Source organism: Pleuronectes platessa, chromosome 18 (genome assembly GCF_947347685.1).
Source record: "Pleuronectes platessa chromosome 18, fPlePla1.1, whole genome shotgun sequence".
Lineage (NCBI taxonomy): Eukaryota > Metazoa > Chordata > Actinopteri > Pleuronectiformes > Pleuronectidae > Pleuronectes > Pleuronectes platessa.
The window spans coordinates 8,331,969-8,339,134 of NC_070643.1; positions in this window are offsets into that span (position 1 = coordinate 8,331,969).

A 7,166-nucleotide genomic window follows, 5' to 3' on the forward strand; every position below is an offset into this window, starting at 1 on the left:
CCAGGGATACAGATCTTAATGTTTTTTTTAAAGTGACTAAGTGGTTCAACCTCCCTGTTTGTTTACAATAGGAATGTGCTAAACCTCAAATTAATGGATAACCTGGTAAATGAACTGTTGGGATGAAGTCAATAAAAAAGGATGTTACGCCCCCTGGTGGCTCGGAGTGGGGCATAGCATAAATGCAGCAGGTATGGAGAAGTGAGGGTGCATCACACAAACCATTACTCGATAAAAGGCAAAGAAAGTATTTATTTAAACAACGCAACACAGGGATCAACAAGGACTCTCAGTGGCACCAAAGAAAAGAACACAAAAAAAACCCCACCCCCCCCTTTACAGGTGCTTAGCACCCAAAAGTACAGCGGGTGGTGCTCACTCTAACCTGGGGTATTAACAAGAAGTAAACCTACGTGTGTGTTATATGTAGACCCCGGAGTATCTTACCTGTCCTTGTTGTCCCAGTGCGCACAACAAACAAACATTCACAAAGACAAAGACAAAACCAAACGTAGGCGGCAGCTAACAACTCAATTAATAAAGACAAAATTAAATCAAGGCACCAGCAAATATCTACGCTAAACCAAACAAAAAACCAACAGCGCTCTGACACAGCTTCCTCCAAAAAGCCTCCTCTCTCGCTAACAAAAAACCAAGCACTATTTAAAGGGGAAGGGTTGACTGTTGATCTGGACCAGGTGTGGTGATTGTATTGCTGGCACCAGCTGAGATGAGCGGCCATGATGCTTCTTCCTCAGGCCACTTCCGACGCGTCCTGCCCGAGAGCTCCCCCTTCCGGTCCTTGCAGGCATCTCCAGGCACCCAGGAGGAGAAGACAAAAAAACACAAACAGAACACAATACATGTACACATATAGGACATACAGAACATGGTTCGTAACACTCCCCCCCTTAAAGAGTCAGCCCATGGCTGACGATACCTCAAACCCAAAACCGTGAATCCAAAACCAATCAACGATACCTTACCCCAACCATATTTACACGCGAGACAGAGCGTCTGCAAAGACATTCTCTGTGCCTTTTTTGTGGTGAATCACCAGGTTGTAATTCTGGATAACTAATGACCAACGCATAAGTCGTTGGTTGTGATTTAGCATTCGATGGAGAAACACCAGCGGATTATGATCCGTATAAACCATCACAGGCTCCGCACTTGACCCAACATATACCTCAAAAAATTGGAGTGCGAGCAGCAAAGCCAACGTCTCCTGTTCTATTGTAGAGTATTTAATTTGGCTACTACTAAATTTCTTTGAAAAGAAACCTACAGGGCGGACCAAACCCTCAGAATCCATCTGAGTGAGAACTGCACCAGCACCTATACCGCTCGCATCGACTTCAATGGAAAATGGTTTATTAAAATCAGGAGCACTAAGTATGGGTGCATTACACAAAAGTGCTTTACAGCACTCAAAGGCAATTTGACACTTATCTGTCCAGACAAACTTTACCAATGGACTGATTAAGTCAGTCATTGGGGCTGCAACAGAAGAGAAGTTCCTACAGAACCCTCTGTAGTAACCCGTCATTCCGAGGAATCGGCGTAATTCCCGTCGAGTGGTGGGCACTGGGAAAGACGTGATTGCTGCGATCTTGGCCTCCAAGGGACGCACTTGGCCTCCGCCCACCTGTTTACCCAAGTAGGTCACAGTTGCCTTCCCAAACTCACATTTTGCCAGGTTCAGTGTTAGGGATGCATCCGCCAGTCGCTGAAACACAGATCTTAGCGAAGCCACATGAGCAGTCCACTCTGACGAGTGTATTACCACATCATCCAAATATGCAGTACAGTTAGAGACACCACTAAATACAATATTCACCAACCGTTGGAAAGTGGCCGGAGCATTTCTCATGCCGAAAGCCATCACAGAATATTGCAAAAAATTGTCAGGAGTCACAAAGGCACTGATAGCAGACGCACGTGCTGAAAGGGGAACTTGCCAATAACCTTTCAACAGATCTAACTTTGTGACAAAACAAGCTGCTCCTATGGTATCCACACAATCATCTACGCGGGGCATAGGAAATGAGTCAGGCACAGTTACATGGTTTACCTTCCGATAATCTGTACAGAATCTGACAGTAGCGTCAGGCTTTGGAACCAATAAACATGGAGAACTCCATGGACTGGAGCTGGGCTGGGCTAAATTATGTTCCAGTAAATAATCAACCTCTTTTTTCATCAAAGATCTTTTGTATGCATTTACCCTGTATGGGTGCTGTTTAATAGGCCTGGACTCACCCACCTCTATGTCGTGCTCTAGCACCGTAGTGCGGGTAGGCACATCTCCAAACAGACAGGGGAACTCAGAGATAAGGCAGAGTAGGTCAGATTCCTGCTCCCTGCTTAAATGATGCATTAAAGATGGAAGTTTTAACAACATCTCTGAATTGGATAACCGAGGGGTCTGTTGCTGGGCATTGCGCAAACTCAGGCCATCCTCATCACTCACTGCATTTGGGATCTCAGCTACAGACACCGCAGCTGCAACAGAGGCTACAAGAGGCGCACTGCGTGTCTCTGGCTGGACTTCGCCTCTAGTGTAATAGTTTTTCAACATATTTATATGACACACTCTGGTTTTCCGTCTTCTATCCGGAGTCCGGATGACATAGTCAGTGGCACTCAACCTCCTGTCAATAGTGTACGGTCCTGAAAATCGAGCACTCATTGAATTACCTAGAATAGGCAGTAACACTAAAACCAAGTCACCTTGCTGTAAAGAACGTGGAAGTGCTTTTTTATTGAACTGCCGCTTCATACCGTGTTGTGCAACAGATAGACTCTTCCTAGCGATACTGCAAGCCTCGTGCAGTCGTTCTCGGAAGCGACTCACTTAGGTCAGCATGTTTCGCTGGGTGGGAGAACTCTCGCCTGTTAGTTGATCCTTTAACACTCTTAAAGGGCCTCTCACTGTGTGACCAAATAGCTCTGCTGGACTGAAACCTAGTGACTCTTGCACTATTTCCCTAACTGCAAATAGAGCCAAAGGAACGCCTTCATCCCATTCCCTACCGCTCTCCATGATATATTTGCGCAATACTGATTTAAATGTCTGATGCCATCTTTCGAGTGCCCCCTGCGACTCCGGGTGATAAGCACTCGAGATCCTGTGTGATATGGACAGGGATGTTAACACCTGTTCGAAAATACCCGAAAGGAAGTTGGTACCTTGATCGGTTTGCACAATCTTAGGGAGGCCGAAAGTAGAAAAGAACTTGATCAGGGCCCTTACTACTGACTGAGCTGTTATACTCCTAAGAGGGATAGCTTCAGGATACCGGGTAGCTACACACATGATTGTTAACAGGAACTGGTTACCGGATTTCGTTTTCGGCAGCGGGCCAACACAATCAACCAGTACGTGCTCAAACGGTTCCCCTATAGCCGGGACCGGGTGAAGAGGCGCAGGCTTAATAACCTGATTAGGCTTCCCCGTGATCAGACATACATGGCACGTACGGCAAAACAAAGACACATCTCGCTTCAAACCTGGCCAGAAGAAATGTCGCAACACTCTGTCATAGGTTTTTGTAATACCTAGATGACCAGACCAGAGATGTTCATGAGCCAGAGATAACACGGACTGTCGGTACTGTGTAGGCACAACAATTTGAAAGACATTACTCCACTCATTATCAAAATCAGCGCGAGATTTCCATCTCCGCATCAGGAGATCATTTTCTATAAAATAATCCATTACTTTATTTTTAGCACTCTCTGGAGCAAGAGCCGCAGCAAAACACTTCGCTAAAGTGACATCCTCCTTCTGAGCAGCAATAAGACTACTTCGAATCATAGGCAACCTAGTTGACTCTGTGGTGGAAGTATTACCCTGAACCTTAAGCTGGACACTCGGCTCAGCAGTAGACTTAATAAACACAGGTGGGGAAACAGTCTGGCCAGTCAACTCAGTCGCGAACAGGGTATCCGACAAATCAACTGCTTCACCCAACCTACGTGCTTGAGCACGGGTGACCACACACACAGGGAACACTTCAGGGAAGTCCTGAGCCAACACATCAGGCTGCAAAATCTCAGGTCTTTCTAGAATTTCTAAAACTGGCGTAACTTTTCCACCAGCGATGTCATTCCCTAACAGAAATGTGACGCCTCTAACGGGCAAAGACGGGCGCACGCCCACTTTAAACACTCCAGTTGCTAGGTCACAGGATAAATGTATCTGATGGAGAGGCACAGACACAAACCCCATTTCAATGCCTTGTACAAGCACACTGGAACCACTTAAAGTGTCATTGCAAAATGGCAACACGTCTGACAATATGAAAGACTGTGCTGCGCCAGTATCTCTTAGTATGCGCACTGGACGCTGGTTCAACGCATCTGCACTAAGGGAAACCAGTCCGTCCAACATAAATGGCGCGTAACAGGGTTCCAGAGTGTCGTCCTCCATCTCCTGGGCTAGTGACACTGGACCCACTAATGTTTGCACTAAACCAACCTCTTTTGGTCGTTTGCTTGGCTGTGACAGCTTTCGTTTTAACATAAAGCAGTCAGCCTTTATGTGACCTGTTTGGTGACAATAGTAACACTCCCGTTCCTCGTTAGAGCGGAGAGGCAAGGGACGTGGCGGACTAGAGGGTATTCTAGCCGAGGCAGAAGGAGTAAAATACCTACTCTCATATCGGGGAATCCCAAATGTTTGCTTGTGCGATAACACAAACTCATCAGCAAGCACAGCAGCTTGCGCTAATGTCCCAACCTTTTGCTCATTGAGATAAGTAACCATTCGATCAGGCAGACTATTCTCGAACTCTTCGATGAGAACCAACTGTGATAGAGTGTCAAAATTAGTCGCGTTGCTTGCCTTGCACCATCTATTCAACAGAGTCTCTTTCTCACGGGCGAACTCCACGAATGTTTTGGTAGACAATTTTTTAAAGGTTCTGAATTTTTGTCTGTATGCCTCAGGAACTAGTTCGTAGGCACGAAGCACAGCTGTCTTGATCACCTCATAAGACAAACTATCTTCTAGAGAGAGTGAAGCTAAAACTTCCTGTGCTTTACCTGTCAGTTTACACTGGAGCAGTATCGACCAGACCTCTTTTGGCCATTTCAGTGAGGTAGCAACTCGCTCAAAGGCAGTAAAATATGAGTCTACTTCCGCCTCACGAAATTGAGGTACCAGCACTATATTTCTGCTCACATCAAAACCTCTCGCAGGCGCGGAGTGCTCAGTAGGTATGGACCTAGTTTGAGCTAAACTCATAGCAGAAGCTTCTAGCTCTAGGCGCTTTAGCTTCACCTCTTTTTCTGCTCCTATTTCTAATTCCATTTTCCGAATAGCCAACTTATGACTATATTCGGCATCTCTCTCTTTCTCCTGCGCCTCCACTTGCAAACGCGCTAAGCGTAGCCTATGGCGGGCATCATCACTTACTTTAGGAAAGGAAAATGGAGAAAGTCGGGGCAGAGTACGAGGAGGCTTAAGCTCCAGATCAGAGGCCGCATCTTAATGACCTAACTCATCCTCAACCTGCCCTCCCCCAACTATCTCTTCCTCCCTGTTGTCCTTCTCTGCATTAGAAGACAATGATGGGGATGGAATAGCGGGCGAACTAGCAGTTGCACTGCTGCCCGTACCAAGTACTTTACTTTGTACCAACATACGTACAACTGCTTCTTTCAATTCGGTTTTTAGCAAACCTGGTGAGACTACAAATTCAAAATGTGCCGCAATGGTATACAAATCTTTTTTTTTACAGCGATCAATCTGTTCCACAGAAGGATCACTAAGAAAACCCTCAATATCAAACATGCTCATGATGTCTCAAACAGCTTTAAGCCAAACCAATATTACCAGCCTACTTGACGTGTGCCCTGCACACCAACACTCAACAAACCTGTTGCTTAAACGGATCAAAGATCCCGGACGAGCCCCCAATTTAGGTTACGCCCCCTGGTGGCTCGGAGTGGGGCATAGCATAAATGCAGCAGGTATGGAGAAGTGAGGGTGCATCACACAAACCATTACTCGATAAAAGGCAAAGAAAGTATTTATTTAAACAACGCAACACAGGGATCAACAAGGACTCTCAGTGGCACCAAAGAAAAGAACACAAAAAAAAACCCACCCCCCCTTTACAGGTGCTTAGCACCCAAAAGTACAGCGGGTGGTGCTCACTCTAACCTGGGGTATTAACAAGAAGTAAACCTACGTGTGTGTTATATGTAGACCCCGGAGTATCTTACCTGTCCTTGTTGTCCCAGTGCGCACAACAAACAAACATTCACAAAGACAAAGACAAAACCAAACGTAGGCGGCAGCTAACAACTCAATTAATAAAGACAAAATTAAATCAAGGCACCAGCAAATATCTACGCTAAACCAAACAAAAAACCAACAGCGCTCTGACACAGCTTCCTCCAAAAAGCCTCCTCTCTCGCTAACAAAAAACAAAGCACTATTTAAAGGGGAAGGGTTGACTGTTGATCTGGACCAGGTGTGGTGATTGTATTGCTGGCACCAGCTGAGATGAGCGGCCATGATGCTTCTTCCTCAGGCCACTTCCGACGCGTCCTGCCCGAGAGCTCCCCCTTCCGGTCCTTGCAGGCATCTCCAGGCACCCAGGAGGAGAAGACAAAAAAACACAAACAGAACACAATACATGTACACATATAGGACATACAGAACATGGTTCGTAACAAAGGACATCATGAAAGTTGTAAGTCTATAAAGGTTCAGTGTGTAACAATTAGGTGAAAGGGATCCGCTGGCAGACATTTTATATAAAGACTCCATGTGATGTACAGAGGCTGTCCATTTTTTTTATAATTAGATTGGACAAACTAAATACCTTTTTTGAGTTTTTATGACAACTGAAGGCGACTCCAATTTCTCTATCATGTTTGGAAGGGGAGGGTGAGCTGAGGGGTATTCAGCTGCAACGTGCAACTTCACCACTAGATGTCACTCAATTCTACACGCTTATCCTTTCAAATTTAAGGCAACACGTTTTACAAAATAGAAGACCAAATATGAATTAGGAGTACAATTTGATTGGTGCATTAGCATTTCAAGGGTATATCAAACTGACCCCCACCCCTCAAACAAACACAGGATACCAAATGTGTTGAATATCACTTTTAGGTTTAAAGATCTACTGCACAATTTAGGTAACTAA